Consider the following 27324-nt stretch of genomic DNA (forward strand, 5'->3'; position numbering starts at 1 on the left):
TCTGACAGCTGTCATGATCCCAGGATTATGGGATGGAGCCCCAAGTCAGGCTCCACAAGGAGCATGGAGCCTGCTTGGTATTCTCTCTCTCCCTCTTTCTCTGCCCCTCTCCCCCACTCGCATGGGCGTACCCACTCTCTCTCTCTCGGAAATAAAAAATAAAAATAATGACAATGATTCTACATATGGATAACCCATCTAAAAAGCAAATAACTTCTTAGCTGACATTTCTCTTATTGGAGACAGGAAAAAGAATGCTTTCTTCCCTAAAACTGAGTTTATTCTCCTCAATATTCACACCCATTTGGGTATTTACATAAAGAAATCTTTTCATTTTTTACACATGGCTAGAAAGTTTTTTAAAAGTACCACAAAAATGTAGACTCTTAAGAATAAATATAACAGCTTATAACGTAGTGGGGAGGGGGGTGTCTGTAAATACTTCCCTAATTAAATTTCATGAACTTTTTTGAAAGTACCAATATAATTCATGAAATATTCTGGAAAGGTTTTACTCAGAGATTTTCCTTTTGTGAGAACTTGTTTCTTCATTTTACCCTAGTCTGTATGGGTTGTTTCATGAAGACTGTTTGTGGTATAATCATATTGCTATGGGCTTATAGCAACTTACAAAACTCTTAAACTGATGAGGGTCACAAAGCGATTACCCTTTTGAAAAATAAAACAAAAGTCATTTGTGTTTATTAGCAGTCCAAATCTGGAATCCCTACTTTGATCCAGTAGAATAAGAAGGGGGAAAAAATGATGCATCTTTTTATGTATACTACAGGGTCATTCTTTTATAAATATCATTCTGCCAAATCTAGGACATCATTGGAAAGATGCAAGAAGATTTTATATGTTACTAAAAAAGACAAAACCACTGCCTAAACTGTATTCCATTGACATTCAATCAATTGTAAGATGTTTGACAATTTAAAAGATGTTAAAATGGGAGTGGAAGTGAGCGCTTTTCATTAAAATAAAAAAAAATTTTTTTGAGTCAGAGAGAGAGCATGAGAGGGGGAGGGACAGAGAGAGAGGAGGACAGAGGATTGGAAGCAGGCTCTGCGCTGAAAGCAGTGAGCCCGATGCGGGGCTCGAACCCATGAACCGTGAGATCATGACCTGAGCCAAAGTCAGATGCTCAACTGACTGACCCACCCAGGTGTCCCGAAGTGTGCTTTTCAAAAATTAATGAAATACAGTACACAGTTTGAGAATAAATAAAGAAATGAGCAAGTTCTTACACCTAACTTAGAGAGCTATCCAACAGTCCAAAGTTGCCCAGTGAGCACGTTAAGAGCTTCACGGACACAATCACAATATTTGGTTGTGAACAGCCCAACATGCATCATTCAAAAAACCCAGCTTTAAGTCTGGTGTCTCAGAAACCACAAAAATTCAGTTCCTGCACAAAACTTTCAAAATGCAATGATACAGTAGCACCTAAACACATGTACCTGACCCTTCTCTCCTTTTAACTTCAAATGAGGATCCATCACACTTTAGTTGATCTCTTATACAATATTCCTATAACCAATTCTTTCATCCTACTTTAAATACCAAGAATTTTTATATTAATTTCTTAATTATCTAAAATTTACACAAAGATGAATCATTATCCCCTTGAAGAGACCGGCAGTCTCACTACCCACTAAATCTAAAATTGAAGGTAATTTCTAAGATCAGCCATGAATCTAGGGTCCTCATATTCTGAACGCATACAACCATTGGTTCAGAAGTCTTAGCACAATTGGTTGGCAAAGCAAAAATTACTTTAAAAAAAGTTTGGCATCCCTGGGCAGATGGAGTATAAACAGTGCTAGGAAAGTTCCGACATCCCATAAATTCTACAATACGTCTGATTTGTATTAAAATGCCATGTCTTACAAATACATGTGTTTTCGAAAACTCAGTCTCAACCTAAGGAAAAATATTGTTTTATCCCACATTTGAAAGCATTCTACATCCCTCTTAGTCTCATTAATTCTTGGGATATAATAACCAATAAATGATTAATGCTTTCTTCTAAAAAATTAAATTATACTCCATCTTCTCCATTTGCTTCCTACCTACCCCTGACCCTGTCCCCCTACCCACAACCTTTGGATGGAGGCTATATGGGAAGGAGCTTAAGATAAATACATGTATTATTATTCATGTTTTCAAGAAGTCATTTCTGACAGTGGACAGGAAGTATGTCTACCTAACCTATGATTGCTGTAACCACATGGTAAATTTGAACTACTATTGTTCTCTGGTAGAAGGAAATGCCAGATTCCTTCAATTTGTGCTTTATCATATCCTCTGTTTTCTTGCTCCCAGGTACTCATATCTAAATATTCTTATTAGTGTCAGCCAAATGAAAGGAAATAAAAGTTCCGATTTTAACTGCCAACGTGCAGTCCTAACCTGGGCTTTACAGAATGAGAATTACCAGGAAGTTAAAAGACAAATCTTCTCTCTAAAGACTCTGGAAAAAGAATTATTGTTAATGCCCAAGTTTTATTTAGTTATCTTTTAATGTCCTAATTTTACTAAATTCACTACTCACAAAGTGATTCGCGACATCTGGAGAAGTCTAGCCTATCAAAATTTACCAAATAGAAACCTACCTAACCTAGAAGCATATATACACAAAAGCAAAAAGTGGTCACATCTGATCCACAGATGCTTTGGTCACTTTTTCCCCCTGTCATTTCTCTTGTTGATTTGATATTCGTGGTCCATTTGCTCTTGATGATTGGGGAGGGAGTGCAAATAATGCTATCACTTACTTCTACTTTTTTTTTTTTAATGTTTATTTATTTTTGAGAGAGAGACACAGAGACAGAGAGAGAGAATGAACGGGGAAGGGGCAGAGACAGAGATGCAGAATCCAAAGCAGGCTCCAGGCTCTGAGCTGTCAGCAGAGAGCTCGACGCAGGGCGGGGCTCAAACTCACGGATCGTGAGATCATGACCTGAGCCGACGTCAGACACTTAACCAACTGAGCCACTCAAGCACCCCTCAATTACTTCTACTTTTGAGTGCATATCAGGAAAAACTAACACCAAAGACGTTTTCTGATTTCACATAAATTAACATCTTTAGTTGCACTTTATAGACTAATCCTAAGCCAAACAGAAAAGACTGCTGAAAAATGGATGGCTACTGTGAGAATATTAAGGTGGTGGTGATCATAAATGTTCAGAAAGCTGGATAGAGAATTCTCTGGGTGTGAGGCCAAAGCTCCACAAAAACAGGTTCAAAACGGGTGAAACAGACACAAGATACATAAGTAAAATAAACAAAACTGACAAAGGCAAAGGCGGCCAAAACCAAGCTTCCTATAATGAGGCAGAAACCCGCGCTATACTTTCTGTCACGATGTCTCTCTCAAAACAAAGGAAACTTCAACAAACTTTAGTGTTACGGCAAACCCAATACTAAAAATTCTGTAGAAGTTTCATGGGCTCAACACATTTGTAAAACTTTTTATATCAGCTACAGGGCTTACAACTACATAAAGCATCACAATATGTGTGATCTATTTATATGTTTTATAACTGATTTTGTGGAACACAGTCTCTAGGATATACTTACAAACGTACTTTTTGATGGGCTCCTAGAAATAAGTGACAAGACTTGCCTATCGTTCGTTATTCATGCAAAACTACTTTGACTCCTCTTTAGGAGTCACAGGACCTCCTCCTCTTTACTTGGTGCAACATTTCAGAAGACCAGTAACTACTAAAATAACATTAGTGAGCTGCAATAAATGTAACTCCTATAAAAATCATCCTAAACTGGTCAATTTCAATAACCTCTACTGTCCCTTGAGCAAAACTAATTATGCTGCCAATAGTCACATTACCTTATAGCAGTAAAAGTCTAAAAACATTGCTTCCAAACCTTATTACTCTCTCTCATCACATCATAAAGGAATATATGGTTGAATAACTTGTATATCTGCTTTTCATTTTTTTTTTATGTACAGCGCACAAATGTATGCAAATAGCCTGATTTTATACTAAAACAGCTCAAAATGATTCATTGGTTTTGAGTCGACCATCAAGATGCCAATTAAGCACTGAACAAAATGTATTATCACCCAACCCTATCTACTAGACCACAACAATATCATTAATCAATTTACAATCATAACTACCAAGGAATAAGTTAAATATGGAACATCTCTCTGATAAAAACAGAATCAGGAGAGGGACAAATTCCTTTACCTATAGAATACATTATCTTTCTGAAGTGATCTCAGCTTCCTAGTACTTGCATTTTGAGCAACTTTAAACATTTATCCAAGCCACACTGAAAGCAAAGGAAAGGTAAATTGAAAACTGCAAGGAGAATGCATTTTTTTTAACATACAGTGTTTTATTAGTTTCAGGTGTACAATATAGTGATTCCACAATTCCATACATCACCTGGTACTCATCGACAAATATACTCCTTAATCCCCATCACCTATTTAACCCATCCCCCACCCAGCTCCCCACTGGTAACCATCAATTTGTTCTCTATAGTTAAGAGTCTGTTTCTGGATTTGTCTTTTTTTTCTCCCTTTTGCTCATTTACTTCTTAAATTCCACATATGAATGAGATCATACAGTATTTGCCTTTCTCTGACTTATTTTGCTTAGCATAATACTCTCTAGCTCCATCCATGTTGCTGCAAATGGCAAGATTTCATTCTTTTTAATGGCTGAATTATATTCCATTGTAGATATACAGACATAGACATAGACATATATTTAGATAAAATCACTTCTTCTTCATCCATTCATCAGTTGATGGACACTCGGGCTGCTTCTGGAGAGGGCAGGTTGCCTTACTGGTCCACCAGAGTAAAACAGTTCAGCAGTAAAACAGTGCAGCATAGATACTGGGGCCACGCTCTCCTAGATTTAATTCCAAGCTCCACTAGTTATTAGTTGTGTGACCCTAGGCAGATTACTAAAGCCCTCTCTGTGCTTCGTTTCCTCATCTAGATGATGAAGAAAGCCACAGTTCTATAGCTGGGAAGAAGTGAGCTAGATGGAAAGTACTTAGAAGAATGCCGCCCACATGCTTGGCTCCACAACCAGGTTAGCTGCTGTCACTGCTATTACGCCACAGCCTCGGCCACCACGTCCTCCCCCGCCCCAACTGACCCCTACTACTGTTCCTGTTACATTCCAGCTTTAACCAGTAAAGGTAAGGACCCAGACTTTCCTATGGGCACACGTAGTCGTGAATAAAAATATCCAGACAACAAAAACTATCAGTAGCATAGCTTGGGATGGGGTGGTGATTCTGATTTTAAGGTTTTTGCTAGGTTCGGCCAAAAAACTCACAGGCCTATCTGCACACCAATGCTGATTTCTCACTGACCAAGGGAAAGCAATACGGTGTGTTACTGCATGCGACTCTTCCTTCCCGTTCATAAAAGCATCTGTCCTTGCCATCGACTCCAACAGCCCTCTGTGTTTCCCCCCATACTTTGCCAAGCAAAGTGTGCCCAGTGTTTCACAGGCTCTTGGTAATGAGGCAAGCCACAACGGACAGGTCCTGTCCATGCCATGTGCCCACTTGGTTGCACTGCTAGTCAACACTGTTGGCCCTCACCCGCCCCCACTCAGCCAAGGTTTCTGAACCTTAAAACAAACAACGGGTAATTGCAAGGAATGCCTAACCTTGCCCCAATGAGCTGTGTCCTCATGGCACACCGCTAACACAAGACCCTGCCAAACAGCAGACTTTGGGGTAGAAAGTGACCAAATTGACAACAACAATCTTGTCTCAGTTGTACCCTTTAATTTAATACAGAATAAGTTTGGAACTCTAAGATCAAAAGAGAGTTTATAAAGTAATAAAAACTTCTTTCTATCAATTACCCTTTTTTGAGAAATGATTCAGGTGGAATAAAACTCTATTACTCATTCAGTAACATATTATGAATGCATTATATGCTTTGGGAGGTGCGTGTAGGTCAAAGCGAACAGAAACGAATCACGAGTTGGAAACTCAATGCCGAGCATTTTCTTCTGCTCGGGAAAAATCAGGAATATTCTCACAATCCTTTCTATTTACTAAGGCAGCCTGGTTTATTTACGAAAACTTGGCCGCAAGTGGCCAGAATAAAGGCATTTCAATGGAGCTGTCTTTTACTTTCGTCCTTATTCTCTACCCCTTTCTCATTCTCCTTAAGAAGCATCTCTGGTGCATGCTTGGTTTCTAAAGGTCTGATGAGACTATGGATGCTACAGTGAATGCTGAAGTCTGAAAGAAGTATTTCTCTCTCCCCCTCTTTGAGTCAGAAAATTCTGAACACAAGAGGATCCATTCAAGGCATGATGGAGTGCCTCACAGAGGCAGCAATATGTTCACAGTTGGCAAACAGAGATCTGTTTGGACAGTGAGCACAGCCATCCACTCAGCAAACATCAGCTTTCCTATTAGTTCACGGCAGAAAGAACCAGACGCTGGCGGCCCTTCTTTCAGACTCCAACACCACTTTGGGACAAGCCTTCTAAACAAAATGCCTTTGTCCAACAGTCACAATTCAGTGGGTCCCAACGGCTTTCCTAGAAGCTATGTCTGTCTATTCACAATTGCATTCGGACCCAAAAATCATTTGTAAAGGTCTGGAGGAAAAAACTAATGGGAACCACCCCAATTTCCATTTACAATAATAGATAAGAAATGGCTGAATGGCTTTATACCAATCAGTAAGAAAAGCAGTAGGAAAGGTACAAAGCATATGGTGAATCTAATGGGCTGTCTCTTCCTTTAAGGTGCTTTTGGGAGCACGGATGTTGTTACCATTGCATTCTGGAAGAACATCAAGTATAACCTTTCAGAGGGAAGCCAGAGGAAAGATGGAGTAAATTATGTATGTGAATGTGACATCCCCTCCTGTAAGGTTTCAAAATAATATGCTTATGCAGTGTCTTAAGAACTGTCAGTCCTGAAAGATGCCATAAACTCATTAAGATGTCCAGTTCTACCCAAACTTTCACCAAATCCTGCATGACATGAGTTAAAAAAAAAAAAAGAAAAAGAAAAAAAAACCCTAAAGACAGACGACAAACTCATGGCCTGTCTTGCTTTCTCCCACTTTGGGCATGAACTTGCTGTATGACTACTTATTCCTACGTATCTGATAAGAGAAATCTGCCAAAATGTCATTTTGCTTAGTATAAATATGAAATCAAATGAAAACAGGAGTATGATACGATGTCACAGAGGAAGGTCAGAGAGGGGGCGGGCAGTGTCCCCCAGGATATTATAGTGCCCATCTCTTATAACCTATTCTCATTACTAAGTATTCCTTTATACCTTACCTCCCTATCGACATCACTTCTATATATGTCAAAAATGAAGGGTAAATCTCAGAACCCAGAAAATTCTCCATGTAACAGATTTCTAAGAGTAAACCTTCCTAGGGATGCCTTGGTGGCTCAGTCGGTTAGTCATCCAACTTTGGCTGAGGTCATGAGCTCATAGTTCATGGGTTTGAGCCCCACATTGGGCTCTGTGTTGACAGCTCAGAGCCTGGAGTCTGCTTCAAATTCTGTCGGTCTCTGTCTGTCTGTCTCTCTCTCTCTCTGCCCCTCCCCCGCTCACACACTATCTCTCTCTCTCTCTCTCTCTCTCTCAAAAATAAATTAAACATTAAAAAAAAAATTAAAAAAAAAAAAAGAGTAAACACTCCTCCTTAGGAAAACTACTGCCAGTCTATGGCTTGTTTTTTTGTACCGCCTAGGCGTTTTCACGTTTTTAAAGGTTGCAAAAGAAATAAAGAGGAATATGCATCAGAGACCATACATCTGCAAGATATTTACTATCTTGTCCTTTGTAGAAAGTTTGCCAATGTTGTAGCAAATCATTAAAAAGCCTCAAATAGGGGAGCCTGGGTAGCTCAGTCAGTTAAGCATCCAACTCTTGATTTCAGCTCAGGTCACGATCTCACAGTTTGTGAAATGGAGCCCGAGTGGGGCTCTGCACTGACAGTGCAGAGCCTGCTTGGGATTCTCTCTCTCTCCCCCTCCCCAGCTTGCTCATAAGCTCTACATAAACAAACCAACATTGTTTTAAGAAAGCCTCAAATAGGGACGCCTATTGGCTTAGTCGGTTGAACGTCTGGCTCTCGATTTGGGTTCAGGTCCTGATCTCACAGTTTGTGGGATTGAGCCCTGGATAGGACTCTGCTTAGGATCCCCTCTCTCTCTGCCCCTCCCCTGTTCATGCTCGCTCACTCACTCTCTCTCTCAAAATAAATACATAAACTTTTAAAAAGCCTCAAATAATAACTCCAGATTCTATTTAAGCCAAATCATGAATGTGAAGCCCACTTATGACTGTGCTTTCAGATAATCTCTTCCAGGGTTCGAGGATCCAGAGACTCAGGACAAGATGAACATGACAGAATTGAGGACGGAAGAACCCCGGCCAGGATTCCACTGATTCAACTGCAGAGGTTTGATAAGACAATCCTATTCTACAGCTTCATAATAAGACAAATTCTTTATTCTTTGGAAACGTACCTAACAAACCACTCAAGATGGAGAATTCCTCACTTACAAAATTAGGAATCATTACCGCTTGCCCTTGTAAAAGGGTGTTAGTTGAATCAAGTGAGTCACCTCTTAGTCTCACCCTAAGAGAGGGTGAGAGAGATCTTTGTATCACATGAGGCCCTCTGGTTTTCTTATAGAATATGCCAAAGGAAATTCTGAATAAAAGAGAAGGCAAGGCAGAAGGCTTTACAAGACTTCTTTTGTTATTTCCTACGTGCACAAATCCAACCTCAGGTAGCTATGTTTTTCAGTGAATAAAGGAAAGAGGCTTTTTATGAAGGAAAATACTTAGTAAAGCCCAAACACCTAACCTACAAGCTGAAGAGTCATTAAAGAGAAGGAGGAAATAAAAGATAATTAGAAATTCCGGATGCTATAACTCCAAGTTCTACCTCAAGATGGCCGACTCAACTTAGTCTGGGAATTCGGCAAATGTGATTTGCCAGCTACATTGCAGTTCAGTTGCCTTTTAAGGATGGTCAAGATCAAGTCTCAAATTTTTGTACACTCAAGGGTTTATTTGAGAAGGCTGCCAATTTTTTCGAAACTGATCATATGCATACACACACTACTTCAAGTACGACTCATATCCAAGTGATTGCATCATGCAAAAACTCATGAAGCAGAGTTGCCAGCTAAAAGAGACAGGACACACTCCGTTAAAGTTGCATTTCAGATACAAAATAATTTTTCATGTAACTATGATCCAAAGTAATTTTTTTGTATATAAAATTTCTTGTATATATTACCTGTATATAGGAAATCCAACTTTAACTGGATATCCTCTATTTTTACTTGCTAAATCTGGCAACTGTACATGAAGAGTGAAGGGAAACCCTGTGTCTGTTAAACAGCTGCCATTTTGTAACACTCTTTAGGCTGGAAGGTGAGAAACAGGTGAGGATGACTTAGACTCTCAATCCGTCAGCAATTTGTGCAAAGAATGCTACAGAAAAGCAGTTAAAGACACAGCAGGAGACTCTCATTGCCTCATTCAAGCAACCACAGGGAAATAAAACGCCCAGGACTGGGAAATCCTCAAGAAGTGCGGACTTACCTTACAGTGCTGCTCTGAGTTCTCATGAGGTCACCCTCACAAGAAAAACAGCGGCAGAAGGGTACCGCTAGGGAGCTAACTAAAAGGCCCACTCCACTCTCACCCTCCTGGCAGACACACACTGCCCACATCCCTAATGTGTCCAAGTAGCAGTGTTACAGTCTTTGGTAAAGGGAGAAAGAAACGAGAAGAAACCCCACAGATACTAAAAGCTCTGGAAAGCAGCCAGAATCTGGGTGGAAAAACTCTACCCTGCACTTTCCCCGCTGGGGCTATGGCTTTCTCGAGAGAGGCACTCAGCCAGAACCCAGCCCCTACGATACGTTTCCAATGGAAGCGTTAACAGAACTTCACTGTAGGAGCCCTTAGAGAGACTGGATGCAACAGGGAGCTCTGAAAACATGGCTGGCCCCAACATCCACACGGGGATAAGATCATAAGCATAAAAATTCTGAAGCGTTGTTCAAATAAATCCACCAAGAAGATGGTGTTAGCTAACAAGTGCTGTTCAAACTCTAACTTGTGCTCACATTTGCGTATGGGAGCAATTACGTTGACAACAATTGCCACAAAGATAGCCCTTTTATTAAAAATTAAATAACAGCAAAGGTACTTCGGTATACTTCTGAAAAAAATATTTACTGCTTCAAATGCTCCTTGCTCCTCTCCCCAGACTACAAGATCATTTTTGCCCGGTTCTCAGGGATAGTTTTACGTTTCTAACTAAGCCAATAAGCTGAGGGCACATACACCATTGCATTCATGTGTTTAAACTCAATTCAAATGACAAAAAAAAAAAAAAAAAAGAGAGAGAAGCAATTATTAGTACAACAGTGTGGTCAGTAACAGTGTTGTCAAAAATAAAATATTCCTAACAGCTACCACTCCTTCACTTGACATATTAAAAACATGAAAATAGCACTTCATTTACTTCTTCCCTTTCCTGTTCCCTATCCCCAAGCTAGGCATCCCAGGGTCCGGTGGTCAGCCTGCCATGGGGAGTGAAAGCTGGAGTGGGAGGAGGAGGAAGTCCAGGGGTAGAAACGGTGCAGCATAGAGCGTCCACATGAGAGGGTGGCCTAGCATGGGGATCAGGAGACCAGGTTGAAGAAAATATCAAGCATGGTGGCAACTTGGAACTGGCATCAGAGCCTGAGCAGGGCAAGGAGGGAGTCTGGGGAATCAGAGCCCAAGGGGTAAGACAGGGGAAGCACTGTGAGGCTGACTACATGTGGAGGGAGACAGATTTCTCACTATCAAAGAAGAGTTTTATAGAAACGTGGTAAGGAAAATTAAAATGAACCCTTGGTTTTGGATTAGAACTGGATGTTATCAGAGCAAACACAGATTTACATGTATATACACACACATATATGTGTGTGTATATACATTGCATATACAACAGATATTATACATATATTCAAATATTCAATTATATATACACATTCAAATATTCAAATGTATGTATACACACATTATGTATATATATACATTCAAATATTCTCCAGCCCTGAACACAGTCTTGGAGAGATGCAACCCCCACAGTAACAGACACACATACTACTCAGATCTTGGCTTCTAAATACCATTTTCTTCTAAAAGAAACCAGGAATTCCTAGGAAATGGTTAATTCAGGACTATGGCAGGAACATTTCAAGACAAGCCTGGAAGATCTTTTTGTACCAGAAAGGAAGTGATCAACAAATGATGGGGACATGTTAAAAGGACACATAAGATGGCTGGAAGAGATTTTATGTGAGCATCAAAATAAATGATATTACTAATGGATTATAACCCACTGAATTAAACCAGAACCATGATGTGACTCTTAATCTCAGCGTCATGTGTTCGAGCCCCACACTGGGCATGGAGCCTGCTTTAAATAAATAAATAAGTAAATAAGTAAACCAAAACCATGTGTCTGAACTAGAATGAACAAATGAGGAAATGGACATTTTGACACTGACTTATTTACGTTCCTACAAAATACTTATTGCAAAGGGAAAATGAGAAAATCTGTAAGAGAGAAGACTGGCAGATACCCAACAAGTGCCAGAAGGCATTCTATTTGTATTTGTAACAATTATGTTAAGTCTGAGGCTGTTTCATAAATTTTAAAGAATCATTTTTTAAAGAGAGGAAAGTGATGGCTTAAAGCATATATTTAACCCCACCAAACATGTAAACAATGTCCACTTACTTTCTCCTGAGAGCTCTTGCGGCTTTCTCAGGGAAAAGAGAAAAGGGGGATGTTCTCATTGGTGTGGTCCATTCTGATTTTATCACACTTTAAGGCTGTCCTTAAACTCGAGATCCCCTTCTTCTGTTCAGAATGGAATCTCTCACCATGCACGCGCAGAGTTCAGATCACAGAGCTAGGCACAACTGGAGACATCAACCAAATCCCACCTCTACCCCTCCATTTTACAGATGAGAAAACCGAGGCTCCAGAAAGACCAAGGGGTAACACCAAACTCAAGGAAAGAGGAAAAATGGCAAATAGAAAGCAACTATAAAAAGTGAAACATCAAAGAAACATTTATGAAATGTGACAGTTCTGGGCGCCTGGGTGGCTCAGTCTGTTAAGTGTCCGACTTCAGCTCCGGTCATGATCTCGCAGTTTGTGAGTTTGAGCCCCGCGTCGGGCTCTGTGCTGACAGCTCAGAGCCTGGAGCATGCTTCGGATTCTGTGTCTCCCCCTCTCTCTGCCCCTTCCCTGCTCATGCTCTGTGTCTCTCTGTCTCTCAATAATAAATAAATCTTAAAAAAAAAAAATTATAAAATGTGAAAGCTCTTCTCAGCAATCGAAAGCTTTCATGTGGGAGGCCTTGTCTTAAAGGGAGGCCTTTAAGATTTGAAGGAACAACTCACAGTCCCCTAAAAATGTCCTCTATAACAATAATTACCATTGCACATTTATGAAGGCTCACACTATGTGCCAAAAATCATGCTAAGTGTTCCACATAATCTCGTTTAATCCTCACAGCTCTGTAAGGTAGAAATTTATCATCCCTCTTTCACTATGTTGGAAATTAAGGAGTAGAGTCATTATGTAACTCATTTAAGGTCAGAAAGTTTGAGGCAGAAGACCCAAAACTGAACCCAGGGAGCCTGACTTCTGAAGCCTGGGCTCTGAAAGTGCTTGCACCCAGTCCTGGGGGCCCAATTGGTCTGCCCCGCCTGTGCGACCGCCTCGTGATTTAACAGGTACTACCCTGAGCAGGCTGGTGTCAAAGGGGAATGAACTCCTTTGGCATTCTCCATGTGGACAGTAGTCCAGAACAAGGATTCTCAAAACGTGATTTGCTAAAAACAAGCACGTCAAAGATGCGGGAATTCAAAGAAATGAATATGGAGGAAACTGAAGTTACCTGCCCAGACGATAAACAGTCTACAGCACAACTTCTCAGATCCCGTAACACGTTAACGTGTGGCATAGAGCTCGAAGAATCTGCAGTGATGACAACGTTATCTAAGAAACTTTTGCCATGAAGCGAAAGCAGCAAGAGCCAGATCCCTGCCCTGCATGGGATTCTTCACCTAACAAGTCTCGGTACATTTCAAAACATGCTACAGAGTGTAGCGTTTGTTTCCTTACAAACTCATTTCATGGCAAGAGCAATTTCTAGCAAGTGACTAAAATCATTTCACACATTTTTTTCTCACAGACTCCATCCAAACGCTCATCCACACATTGTAAAGGCACTGCCAAGAGTCAGTCCCTGAAAACAAAAACGGAATGCAAAGTTAAGGAGGAAAAGAAATACCTACCATTCAATACACAAATGGTTCCAACCTCATACTAGTATGAATAGCTTTGTATCTTGGATCACAACTTTTTGAAAAAAATGACTAGAGGTCATGATTTAATTTAAAGTAACTTGGACTTTCTTTTATGTCAACTTTTACAGACCCAGGTTTGTTTCTCCTCCTGATGAAAAATTAGTTATAACCTGGGAAACAAATTCTATGAAGGTCCCTCGTAGCTCTGATTAACCACCTCCCAGCAGTGCTAAGGAAGCCTGAGAAGCCATTGCTTCACCAAGGCAACCTGATAACATAACAGGTTTCTTAGCAACATGGTAGTCAGAGTAACCATTCACCATGGTATTAGAATTAGGTTACCCACCCGGGTAGAAGCCAAAGGAATAATTTAAACTCATTAAATCTATAGGCCCAAGGTAACAAGAAAAACACAAAATTTTTTAATGCCATTTGTGGTTCACCTATGAAATTAAGTTCTCATGTGACTTTTCAGTGCTACAGTAGATAAGTAGATACTTAGAAACATAATTCCCAAATGTAAAACAATCCTTAATGTTTTTAATACCTTTTTTAAAAAAGAAATTTGAAGCTGGCTATATGATCTATGTTACAAGTAGAGTCTTTTCAATAGGCTATTTTTTCACCAACAGTGAAAACTTAACAGGGCAAGGTATAATTCTGATGAGAAGATGATTTGATAGAAGCAGAAAGTTATAATCCAAATACAAAAAACAAAAACTTTAGAGTGTGTATGCAAGTACTCTTAATAAATAAATAACAAAATAACAAATAAATAACAAAAAATCATGATGATTTCCAATTCATTAAAAACATCTATGAAACAAAAGAGTGATAATTTACTTTTAAAGTCAAATACTTATATAACCATTAGCTCACATATTACAGAAGGTTAATAAATGTTCTATGGATGGAAAGAAATAAATACATAATTTATATAAATACCACTTCCCAAAAGCTACAGCAGAGATTGTTTGTGTTGGGAAAATAAAGGTTTAAAATTGCACTCAAGAGTTACATGAGCTATTCAGTTTTACGGTCCTTGCAACCCCAGTCATTTCCATCGTACTTAAGATTACTTAAGAATTCATAAAAATAGAATGTTTTTCACAAATGCTATGCTTTCACATTGGGAGCTTTTCAGTCTCATCTCACCCACTGAAAGAATATTCCAAAAGAAATATAAGCCTGATTATCAAATGTGACTGTTATCTTTCATAATGACACATAATCTCACTCATAATTGTAGAGTGTAGATCCTGCTTTATATATTATTTCACATGGCAGGTAAGTCATCTAAGGCAAGAATCACACATTTCCATTTTTATAGCTCTTGAAGCTAGAGAACCTGGAAGACAATATTAATTGTCATAGTCCTACCAATCCAGCCTGGAGAGAGATCTGACTGGTTTGTATCATTGTTTAAGAAACATACTTCTTTGGGGCACCTGGGTGGCTCAGTCGGTTAAGCGTCCGACTTCAGCTCAGTTCACAGTCTCGCGGTTCGTGAGTTCGAGCCCCACGTCGGGCTCTGGGCTGACAGCTCAGAGCCTGGAGCCTGCTTCGGATTCTGTGTCTCCCTCTCTCTCTGTTCCTCCCCCACTCACACTCTGTCTCTCTCAAAAATAAATAAATAAACATTAAAAACAAAACAAATAAACAAACAAAAAGTCTTCTGCAAATATGATTATGAGGAGTTGGTTTTCCGGAGCCTGGTCACAAACCCTACCTCCGTCTTCCCATGTATGCTTAAAATTGAGTTTTCTACCCTGTGAAACCAAGAATCACATTGTTACATTAGGAGAAACAGTACATCTGGCAACACGTATGTCACACGCACCATCTCTGACCCCAATCCAAGGCCATGGCAGACCTCACCAAACGCTGCACCTTTCCCACTGAGCCCAGAGGGTGTTTCTGGATCCTGCATTCAGCACTCCAGTCAAGGACAATCAGCTGGTTGTGAGTTGGCAGGAAAGTTGAAACTTCATTTTCCTTGCTACAAAACAGACAGTGCTTGAAAGTCTGGATTTGAAACCTAGATCTACCACTTAAATAGTCCGCATAAGCTCTGAGAAACTCAGGCCTTCTAACCTCTAGAAGGGGTCGATGAGGAGGACAGTGATGACAGGGTCAACTCTTACAGTATTAACAGCGATGGTTGAGAGTAAGCAAATGTTTACTATGTGTTGAGTTCCTCTAAGACACTCCCACTGCCCCCAAAATATACCACTGTGTTCAGATTTAATAACAACACATACATCAAATACTGCTACAACACTAAGTGACTCTGTGAGTTTAATAGTGAGGACTAGGACTAAAAAACAGTAATAATACACACAGACACAGGAGCAAACTCAGTGAGATGAGGCCAAAAGGACTCAGTCTGCAAGCATCATCAGCCGTATGCTGTGTGATCTTAGGCAAATTACACAGCTTCTTTGAGCCTCAGTCCCTTCACCTGGAAAATAAAGGGGGTTGGCTATTTACTCCTAAAATTGCATGATCTTATAAGTGAAATGAGATTATATATGTAAAGGTAATTTCAGGTTCACTGTTTTATCATGAAACAAAACACAATCACTATCAAACCACAATCAAATTTCTGAATATTTAATCCTCAACCTCTCCCCACCCAGATGTTACACTGAATAAACTTACTACCCATTACTGTTTAGTTTAATCTATCCAATTACACCTAATAGTATTTACAGGGATGAAACTTACAAACTGACCACAGAAAGAAAGGAATTTCCTAACAAATGCTGTGTGAAACACTGTGATGCTGTGATCAGTTTCCTACCGTACTGTTTCCAAGAACACTGGAAGTGTTTCCACCTTAACCTCTGGTGGCTCCCATAGTTTGTGGGTCACCGGTAGCCTTTCTAAGAAGGTTTACATTTGAGACTGTGTAATTTTAAAACCCCAGGAAAGGACAGCTCACTGTAGGAATCCCACGGTGTTCCCGAACCACAGCCATTCCCACAGCATCACACTCACTGCCCTTTATTCTGTTCACCCCAGCCCTGTTTGCCTGGGGCCTCGCACCTTATAAAGCACCTTTATAAAGGATCAGACACTCAGAGCAGGCTGGACTCACAAGACAGAAACAAGGCTCCAGGAGGAAAGAGACATGGTTTCAAGCAGCAGGTGTGAAGCCATGCGGCCTGGGCTGGCAATCCCACTCCCTTTCTCACTAGCTGTGAATCTGGTCAAGTACCTAACTTATCAAGACACACTGAGCAACCTCAGTTGCTAAGTATTTGAGAATAATAAACGATCACAATTAAACTAGCTCCTTGGTGTTTCCCCATTCCAAACAATGTAAGAAACCTAATTGAATGATGTGATTTTTGAAGAAAGCAAATAGGCAAATTTATTCAAAACACTAGTTTCCTGGGACTATCACTTATCATTAGATTTAAGAAGGCACTGCTTTCATACTCCAAAAATGGAAACCACTACCTTGTTGCCATGGTGAGCCCCTGTTGAGGTGGGAGCACCTTGTCAGAGAGCATTTGAAATAGAATGCAGTTAATTCTCAATGACGTGTGTTGGAGAGGAGACACCAGCAGAAAGGTAGAGGCGGGACAAGATGTCCTCTAACAAACCTGCCCTAAGTGAACATTTGTTTTCACGCATCTTGAAAACTAAGTGTCAATGACAATATTGTAATGGAACTTTTTTTAAAAACAAATTTCCCCTTCTAAAATGGCACCATGGTACAAAGCAAACTATATCTTAGAAAAAAGAACAACTGTAGGGTGCCTGGGTGACTCAGTCGGTTAAGTGTCTGACTCTTGATTTAGGCTCAGGTCATGATCTCATGGTGAGACTGAGCCCCGCGTCCCGTTCTGCACTGACAGCACTGAGCCTGCTCGGGATTCTCTCTCTCTCTGACCCTCTCCACTCTCTCTCTCTGCCTCAAAATAAATAAATAAACTTAAAAAACAAACAAACAATTGTGAATATCCCATTATTATGATTAAAATTTACAAACTTCAGGCAAGTTCACTGTTCTTTGGAAGCAAATATTAATGCTAATAAAAATACTCACAGTTCCCCAACTATAAAAAACATAGGAAATAAAGTTTAAATGCTTCCCTTCCCACTGACATGGTTCATTGCTAGCACCCTTCTTCCAATAGTGGGGGAAACACCTGGAAGTGATAAAACAAGAGAGAACAAAAGACAATGATCTAAATGAGTGCAAACTGCACAACGCAATGTAAAATGTTGCAAGGTAGGGGGCGCCTGGGTGGCTCAGTCGGTTAAGCGGCCGACTTCGGCTCAGGTCATGATCTCGCGGTCCGTGAGTTCGAGCCCCGCATCGGGTTCTGTGCTGACAGCTCAGAGCCTGGAGCCTGTTTCGGATTCTGTGTCTCCCTCTCTCTGACCCTCCCCCGTTCATGTTCTGTCTCTCTCTGTCTCAAAAATAAATAAATGTTAAAAAAAAAAATTTTTTTTTAAATGTTGCAAGGTAGGTAAGACACCTGGGGCACAGTAAAGAAAGGAGGTGTGATAAGACCTTCACATTTTAGTAGGAGGTTGGGGCACTTGAGGCCTGGAACCGAACACAAAGACCAGAAGACAAGATGCCCAGGGTATGCACTCAGTATAGCTCACAGGCTTGAAATCTTTCCAACCTAAACTCAACACCAGCACTCAAAACATGAAAAAGCAAGGCCCTACCCATATCACAATAGTACCACTTAGCAGTGCTTTAAAAACTTTGCTTAAAAAGCGAAAAATGAGGTTTTAGGGGTGCCTGGGTGGCTCAGTCAGTTAAGCGTCCAACTTTGGCTCAGGCCATGACCTCACAGGTCATGGGTTCGAGCCCCGCGCTGGCTCTGGGCGGATAGCTCAGAGCCTGAAGCCTGCTTCAGATTCTTTGTCTCCTTCTTTCTCTGCCCCTCCCCCACTTGCACACTCTCTTTCCCAAAAATAAACATAAATAAATAAATAAATAAATAAATAAATAAATAAATAAAAAGAGGTTTTAACTGTAACTCAGTGTAGGCTGAGTTCTAAATAATAGCAATAAAAACAAAGAGGTTGACCAAACGCATCTGTAGTATGTCTTCAGGCTGAAATTCATGGAAGATGGTTTAAAAGTTATAGAAATAACTGAAACAATGATGTCTGAAATTTTTAGTATTTTCATTACACATTCTCCAGAACTGATCTCTAATTCGTGTATTAAAACAATCATTCCTCCAATAGGTACTGAGTGCCCAAGCACCAAGCATTGCCCTGAGTGACATGCAGGGGAACAAAACCCCCAACACTGCTACTTACACAAAGCTCACCTCTTTGGCTGGGTTGGCCAGAGTGGTGTAACAGTTGATCACTAATACAGTAATTCTGTTACACATTACTGCTACCCAACAAATAGGCAGGGGCCAAGAAATGTTTTCACCTAAGACAACTGCATTCATTTTTCAAAACAAATAGAATTCTTTTAAAGTTTTACTTATTTTAGTAATCTCTGTACCCAATGTAGGGCTAGAACTCATAACTCCAAGATCAAGACTTGCGTGCTCTTCGGACTGAGCCAACCAGGTGCCCCCAAATAATAGAATTTTTTATAATAGGATTTTTAAGGTGCTCCTTTAAAAGGAGCAACACAGGGGTGCCTGGGTGAATCAATCAGTTAAGTGATTGACTTCAGCTCAGGTCATGATCTCATGGTTCGTGAGTTCAAGCCCCGCATCAAGCTCTGTGCTCACAGCTCAGAGCCTGGAGCCTGCTTCCGATTCTGTGTCTCCCTCTCTCTCTCTGCCCCTCCCCTTCTCATGCTCTCTCTCTCTCTCTCTCAAAAATAAAGTTTGTTTTTTTTTTTTTTTTTTTTTTAAAGGAGCAACACATATAAAAAGAAGGCAGTTCTACAAACTGCCTTTTTGGACAGAAGAACACACACAGCTGATCATCTCAACTAAGATATAGAGAAGTCAACCATATACTTCTGATACCTCAGGAGAATGACTGCACATGGAGTTCTTCTCGGAGGCGAGCCACCGTGCAGTATCCCGGAAGAACTCATTTAGAAGAACCAGTATGTCACCACCTGACACAATAATGGAGACAAGACCTTACGAGAGTCCCCCACCTCCAGCTGCTAAGTAAGTTAAAAAATAAAAAGTAAGTTAAATCAGGTTGTTAGGGACGGCTTTGGCTTTGAAACTCAAGTCAGACACACTGCGAGCCACGTAACCTCTTTTGGTTGTCGGCGAGAACACTGAAAAGCCACAGTGCAGTGCTTGTTTGGAGACACAGTGATAACGTAGCTCACCGAAAGTATGAGAGAGAACAGGCTGAGGAAGAGAACGCCGACATGGAAAAATCTTTGGCCTCGGCCTCTCTGCACCCTCTCATGTGTTGAAGAGAAAAGCAAAGACTGGGGAGGTGCTACAGGAGGACACGCAGAATATCCATTATTCTTCTCCCCTCTATTTCACTTTCTCATGCTGGCGGAGGATTTGTAAGATAGGAATAAGAAGAGCACAGTGCCAAGGCACTAGAAGTCAGAAATTTGGGGACATGGCACGTGCATCTTCCCCCTTGTCAAATTTATGAGGTTTGTCAGGCTTTTCTAAGACCGGGGGTGTCGTCAATGAGTCTGGGGGTGTTTTCGAGGAGGGGACCCATAAATGTGCCCTACCCATCAATCTTTAAATATCTGACTGAGTAAAGCAAGCATCTGAGATGCTTTTTGAAGGACTTTGCCACAATGCTCAAATCCCAAATTGGGAGGGGTTTTTCTAAAATATTGCATAGAGGTGAGGAGACGAACATATGCAATCCCAAATTTTATTTCTTTAAAAAGAAACAGACAACAATTCATGAACGACACCGTTACTTTTGCCAGGCTCCGTAAGTTAAAAAAACCACGGCAAATAGAACATCACAGAGGGAGAAGTTTCCATCACTGGAGGATGGGAGTGAGGCAAGGAATTCTAAGAACAATTCATTCATGGAAATTCTCTAAGCTCCCCAACTTTGGAAAGCCCTACTTCAGCTTTCTTCCTCTTCTAGCCTCAGCATCTACAATCAAGTTTTTGTCACGTAGAGTCATTCTCCTTTTTTTAAAATCTCGGTCTCCGAGTAAAACAGAAGGTACAGTCTCCAAAAGCAGTGATCGCTTGCAAGAGCTAGCAATTCGGTAAGAATTCAATATACACCTAGTATATTAAATTTTTTAGAGAGAAGCAAAGAAGGCACAAAATCTACATGAAGTCAGTGCAGTATAATTACTTCCTTGTAATTAAAAGGCACAGTGAAAACCTTAGGCAAATTATTTTTCTTTGTTAGGAATTAAATTACCAATACAAAGTTCACAGAGCCCATTGGCCTGTTTTCTGGCAACAGCAGGGAAATTTTCCTGTAACTATGATAAACATATTCTAAGTAAAATGATACAAGGTAACATGAAATGCTGCAAATACGAGGGAGTTAAGTTTTGTTCCTGAGTTTTTAAAATAAAACATTTCCTTTCAAGTCTCAGTAAGAAAGAGATCACTGCAGAAGAACTTAACTCCATCTTTAAACACTTGAAAATAAGATAAATACAGTCTGTAAAAGAACTGAGTATCTCCAGCTCTCTCAAAATAAGAATGCAAGTAATGAAAACAGAAATGTTCTGCTTTTTTTGCACAAATAATTTTTCAGAGGTGACACCTACACAGGATTAGGTGTCTTCCGTGTCTATCTGGATTGCTCATCTATCGATTTCTAGGCTATCAGGCTAATCAATGGATATGGTGAGAGGAAGAAAAATGGCCAGAAACAGGCCAGGACATTTTTTTCTAAGACTATCTAGTAGAAAGATATGGGAATTCTTTTCTCTCTCTCATTCTCTCTCTCTCTCTCTCTCTTTTTTTTTTTTTTTTCTTTTTAAGAGAAAGAGTATATAAGCAGGGGAGAGGAGCGGGGTGGGGGGGATGGAGAAGGAGGGAGGGAGAGAGAGGACGGAAGAGGGAGAGAAAGAATCTTAAGCAGGTTCCATGCTTGATTCCACGACCCTGGGATCATGACGTGAGCTGAAATCAGGAGTGGGATGCTTACCCAACTAAGCCCCCCAGCCTCTCCAGCCTTTTATAAATGAAAAGGTCATGTGTCACATGAAAAGACACCAGGAAATGGACACAACCTACTAAAGAGCCGACCAAGCAGACGATGGAGCTGAGAGGGTCTTCTTGACAGATCAATGTTCCTGACAAAAGGAACTGATGAGAGCACACACCTTCAAAATGGCAAACAGTAATGGCCCTTGTCTACCACCCTGGAAAAAAAAAATTTTTTTACAGGTAGTATTTCACTACTTAGACACCAATTTTCAGAACAGTCACAACATTCATTCTTAATATTTGAATTTTGGTCTATTTTTTTCTTCTTTGCTTCTAAATCTTAAAAACTTTATTTGTGGAACAGGTGGTTGGCTGTGCTTATGAAGTGATCAAACTGAAAGGCTACACATCCTGGGCCACTGGACTGTCTGTGGCAATTTTGGCAGAAGTATTGTGAAGAATCTAAGTGGGTGTGCATCCAATTTTCACCGTGATAAGGGTCTCTATGGAATAATAGATGATGTCTTCCCTGGTGTTCCTTGCATCATGGGACAGAATGGAATCGCAGATGTTGTGAAGGTGACAGACTCCTGGGGAAGGGCCCGTCTGAAGAAGAGCACAGACACATTTTGCAGGATCCAGAAAGAGCTGCAGTCTTGAAGCCTTCTAATCCTGGGACACTTCACTGTCTACGCTACAACCGGATTTTAGTTGGGGGTTGTACATATTGTTCTTTTTTACGTGATCAGTGACTCAAGCAGTAATATTAAAAGGGGCTAGGAAAAACACCAGTTTCCTAACATTACGTTCACAAAACCGTGCAGCTATATCCTGACGCTGGATAGTACCTATCTGGTGCAGTCCTAACCCGATTAACGCAAAAGCGGCTCCCCCACCCCTTGGAGGCACCACCACCAAGGCTGCATATGCTACAGTTGCTCTTCAAACCAGACCTGTGTTTAAAATGTGTGTCACAGAACTTCTAGTTCCCTCAGAATACCTACACCAACTTTTTTCTGCAATCGCATCCTGGGATCCGACATATAAATCCAATATTGCGTGTATTGCGTGTAACTGCTCTAAAGGATGTTATTTTGTGTACTGTATGCATCAGGACGGTTACATTGCCATAGGGTCTGAAAAGAAAAATCTGCATAGAGACAAAGCAATCAACTATCCAAGCGGCACACCAACTAAAACAAACATTGAACAGTGAAAGAAAATTCACACGTGAGAATTATTAGCAAAAGGGGTAACAGAGGAGATCTGTGATACTAGAGGAGATACTAGTGAAATAATTTTAAAATAGTACTTCCTAGTTGGTTCAGTCGGTCAAATGTCCGACTTCGGCTCAGATCGTGATCTCGTGGTCCGTGGGTTCAAACCCCACGTCGGGCTCAGTGCTGACAGCTCAGAGCCTGGGACCTGCTTTGTATTCTGTGTCCCCCCCCCCCCCGCCCCTCCCCTGCTTGCACTCTGTCTCTGTCTCAAAAATAAACATTAAAAAAATAATAATTTAAAATAGTATTTCCTAAAGCAAAGGAAAACCCCAGAGGAAAATTTCTCACAACTGTGATCTGAGACGCTGGTATTGTAGCTCGGGAATAACTGGACAGTGCTCCCAACATCTAAACCTTCATCTCCTTCACAATTATGTCTGTCGGGTCACATTGCCCTGTGAGATATACAGACAATTAGCCTTTCTAGTCTGCAGGCTGGCAAGCCAATTTGCCAGTAACATCACCATCTCACTTAAAATTTGAAACTTTACTGATCCTGAATTTTTTTTTAAAGGCCTGATTTTTTTTCTTGCCTTTTGCTCATACTGCCCGAGGATGTCAACAGAACCAAAGACTGGAAAAGGATCTCATATTTTTCTAAGTTTTGCCAGAAAGCATACCCCCCTTCATCCCTCTTAACCAATGCTGTTTTCTTCAAAGCCATTACCACCTCTGGTGACGGTGTATGTTTATTCATTTAATTCTTTACTGTCTGTTTCATCCTGTTGGTTCTACTTCCTGTTGTCTTCTCAGCACAGAGAACCATGAATGACATGGTCAGAGCTCATTAGTATGAGCTGAATGAAAGAACAATGCAAGAAGTACCAAAGATCAAAAGTCAAGGTTTTGAGGTCAATGGAGACCTGGGCTCAAATTTCCACACAAATTCCAAAGAGCAACCGCCCCGGGTTCAAATATCCATCCCTTAACAGTTATTTGACTTCAGATAAATTACTTATAATTTCTACATTTCTATTTCGTCATTTGTACTTTAAATAACAGCGCTTTATCGCAAAGTAATTATGGGGATCAGAAGCAGGCTAAACACTTAGCCACGTACCCAGCATACACTAAGTATGAATAGAAGTCAGCTGGTGGTATTAATGCTGATCACTATGCCAAAATGGGGGTCGGCGTGGGGAGGGGGACAACACAAAAAATCCTTAGTCTCCATGTAACCGTTTAATAATCTTATAATGTAGTTGAATTTATTAATATTGAAAGGGTTATCTTAATCGAGAGCTAGAACAGACCAGACACTGGTCTACCTAAGACTAGCAAAACTTGGAGAAGTGAAAATATGAAGTGCCACCAAAGACTGAAAGAAACGTAACATCATCCAAAGACAAAACAAAATGTTCTCAAATAGCCTGACTGTAAGATCAATAAATAGCCTAACCAGGTTTTCACCGACAATCAGAAGTGGGTTACAATGACACACATCCTGACAAAGTTCTGAGAAGCATAGTGGGTCCATAATTAAGTAAAGCAACTCACTTTAAGGACACAGCTAAAGAGAAATAAAAATCCGTCTTTTAAATATATCTGTAAAAACTGAGAACAAACTGAGGGTTGATGGGGGGTGGGAGGGAGGGGTGGGTGGGTGATGGGTATTGAGGGCACCTGTTGGGATGAGCACTGGGTGTTGTATGGAAACCAATTAGACAATAAATTTCATAATAAAAAATAAATAAATAAATAGATCTGTAAAATAGAGGAGAAATTCTAGGTTTTGGTACATGGCAATTCTAAACCTCTGGAAATGAAATTGGGAGGAGTACAATTTTCATCTCTTACTTAGTCATAAATTGTAAATGTAAATTTTGTATAACAAATTATGTTTTCAAATAATCACACCCAAAAGCTATCAGACAGAACTTCTGACTCACTCATCAACAAAGTCTCACTTCTTAAAAAGCACAAAGGAGTAGAAGGGTGACCTGGGTCTGTCCACACAAATTCCAAAGAGCAACCGCCCAGGGGCTTCTTATTTTTTTTACATTTAGAACCTTCATGTCACAGAAAGTGACAGCAATCTAGAATACTCATCTTTTAGCTTGCTGGATCTTGCTTTGACTTGCCAAATAGACAACACAATCAGCTTTCTGTAATTTCTCTGCTGCTAGTGTGGCAAAAGGGTGGGGTTTGGGAGCAGAAAAGTTTGTATAACATTCCGAGTTCCTTTTTAACCCTTTTTTAAGCTAATAAAATACTTCATCTCTATTTCTCATCCTTGCTCCTAAAGTTCATTACATTCTGCCACAAAATTAAACAGATTCTATGAGCACACTTCACATTTATTCCAACTATCACTGTTTTTCCTTGCACGGGCATTAAAGATACAGAATGATACCTCAAGGGAGAGAAACTTCCTCAAGATGCCATGTCCGAATTCCCTGTGGTGGGGACTCTACAGTTCCTACAGTTTGCATCACCTGCACTGAAGAGCACTGCTGATCATGTCAAATGCAACTGACACCCTGAACACTCATCTTTTTTTATTTTTTTTATTTTTATTTTTTAACGTTTATTTATTTTTGAGACAGAGGCAGAGCATGAACGGGGGAGGGGTAGAGAGAGAGAGGGAGACACAGAATCAGAAGCAGGCTCCAGGCTCTGAGCCATCAGCCCAGAGCCCGACGCGGGACTCGAACCCACGGACTGCAAGATCGCGACCTGAGCTGAAGTCAGATGCTTAACCGACTGAGCCACCCAGGAGCCCCTCTGACCACTCATCTTACAAGTGCCTTTAGCAAACCCGTGCCCAGCACTGCCACCAAGCTCTGCCGGGGCTGATGCTCCGGACAGAGAACGGGTCACAGGTCACAGCCCGCAAAATGCTGATCACTGGTTCCCTACGAGAGGAAGAGCCCAAGGAGCTCTGAGCCCGAGGAAGTCCACTTGGGAGTCTGGTGTCTGGCACGCCACATCCACTGTGCTGGCCTCGGGCCCGACGGCTGACTCAAACTTCGGACCCAGCTCTCCAGCTGCTGGTGTGAGGAGACCACGGACGGTCACCAGCATGACTCACACTTCTTCCTGACTCTATCCTTCCTGTGACTGCGTCAGCATCGTGAATTGTCCTCCTCTGCTGACCCAGCCTTCGCTAGCTGTCTCTGGTCCCGTTGGCAAAGGATTTCTCCCCATCTACACCTTGCTGATTCCGGTGAGACCAAGAAGTCACTGCCTCAAGTGCAAAACCAACTCCAGGCCCAAGTCACGGCTGCTGAGAATGACACACATGCTTAAAACTACTTGTGGTGTTGGAAGCTCAAGACCCTTTTAAACTCAACAGGCTACTTTGCATCACTCTCAGGCCAGAGTATGGAAGAAAACCATCATGTCCAGCCTTCATTTACTAAGCAGTCTGGGAAAACACTATGAGGCTACCCAAGGACATCCCCTCAGTGGGGGAGCAGCGGTCTGTTTCCTGAAGGCCTCGATACCTCCCTCTTCCTTAGCTTATGGATGGAGGCAGGTATGGAGTGGCTAACTTTAAAGAAGATATACCAACACTCTACGTGACCACAGAGAGAAATTCTACAAGCATTTTTTAAATTTTTTTTAATGTTTATTTATCTTTGAGAGAGAGACAGACAGACAGACAGACGAAGCATGAGTGGGGAAGGGACAGAGAGAGAGGGAGACACAGAATCAGAATCTGAGCTGTCAGCACAGAGCCCAACGCACGGCTCGAACTCATGAACTGTGAAATCATAACCTGAGCTGAAGTTGGACACTTAACCGACTGAGCCACCCAGGTGTCCCTAAAAGGATTTTTTTTTTTTTAAACATCAAAAAAATGTACCTGCTAGGAATGCCTGTGTCATTTCAAATCTTAATTCCAGGTTATTCTGGTAGAGATCCAAAATCGATTAGAGATTATTAAGGAAATCAGCTTCTGTCAAGTTGGAGAGGAAAGGTTACATTTACACATAGTGGCTTCCCTCATTGCATTTTCCCCCCACCCTAAACCACAGCTTCCAAATGGTATCATTTTTCCTGCTTCTGAGGAGACTGAACAGAATCTAGAAAATAACCTCCCAACTCTAAGATACTATCAATCTGTAAGTAGTGCCAATTTTATGACTGGTTCCAGAAATCCAGGCATATTTTATCACCGCACTATAGGTTCATTTACAGACATCTTCTCCCCCACATTGTTGCTTGCTCTCCCTGTGTGCCCGCCTCTCTCCGTGGCACAACTAGATTCCCATACCCAGCTATAAACCTGCTCTGACCTCCCCCACATCCCTCATATCCCATCAGTTGCTGAGATCTGTCCTGCCTCTATTCCCACAGCAACTACATAGGGCTTTGTGTATGGTAAGCATGCAAATGTTTGTTACATGAATGAAGAAATCAGATGATTATGACTTCTTCTCAGGAAGTTTTATTTACACACACATACACACACACAGAGCATGGCCACTGCTTTCAGGGAACCATGGGTTAGATCTGAAGACCACAGCACATACCTAGAGGTGAATCATTGAGGCTCTCAAAGTGTAGTGAGCCCAAAGATCACATTGGAGGCTTGTTAAAACAGGGATTCCAGACAGCCGTATCTCCAGAGATTC

At 40.9% G+C, this 27324-nt stretch overlaps 1 protein-coding gene across 10 annotated transcripts in view; it reads right to left on the reverse strand.

The window, feature by feature from the left end:
* The window catches only part of FNDC3B (fibronectin type III domain containing 3B), a 434559-nt gene that overhangs the window by 212583 nt on the left and 194652 nt on the right, over positions 1 to 27324 (reverse strand). The window contains exons 1-2 of one of the 10 annotated variants that reach the window (XM_042998609.1): positions 13387 to 14039; positions 12987 to 13066 (exon numbers count right to left, since the gene is read on the reverse strand). The exons of 8 other annotated variants lie outside the window; for them this stretch is intronic. The gene's annotated coding sequence lies outside the window, so the exon portion shown is untranslated. Of the gene's footprint in view, positions 1 to 12986; positions 13067 to 13386; positions 14040 to 27324 lie in introns of those variants that run through there. One more of the 10 variants, XM_042998611.1, reaches the window with a different exon arrangement.

Source organism: Panthera tigris, chromosome C2 (genome assembly GCF_018350195.1).
Source record: "Panthera tigris isolate Pti1 chromosome C2, P.tigris_Pti1_mat1.1, whole genome shotgun sequence".
NCBI classification, from domain to species: Eukaryota; Metazoa; Chordata; class Mammalia; order Carnivora; family Felidae; genus Panthera; species Panthera tigris.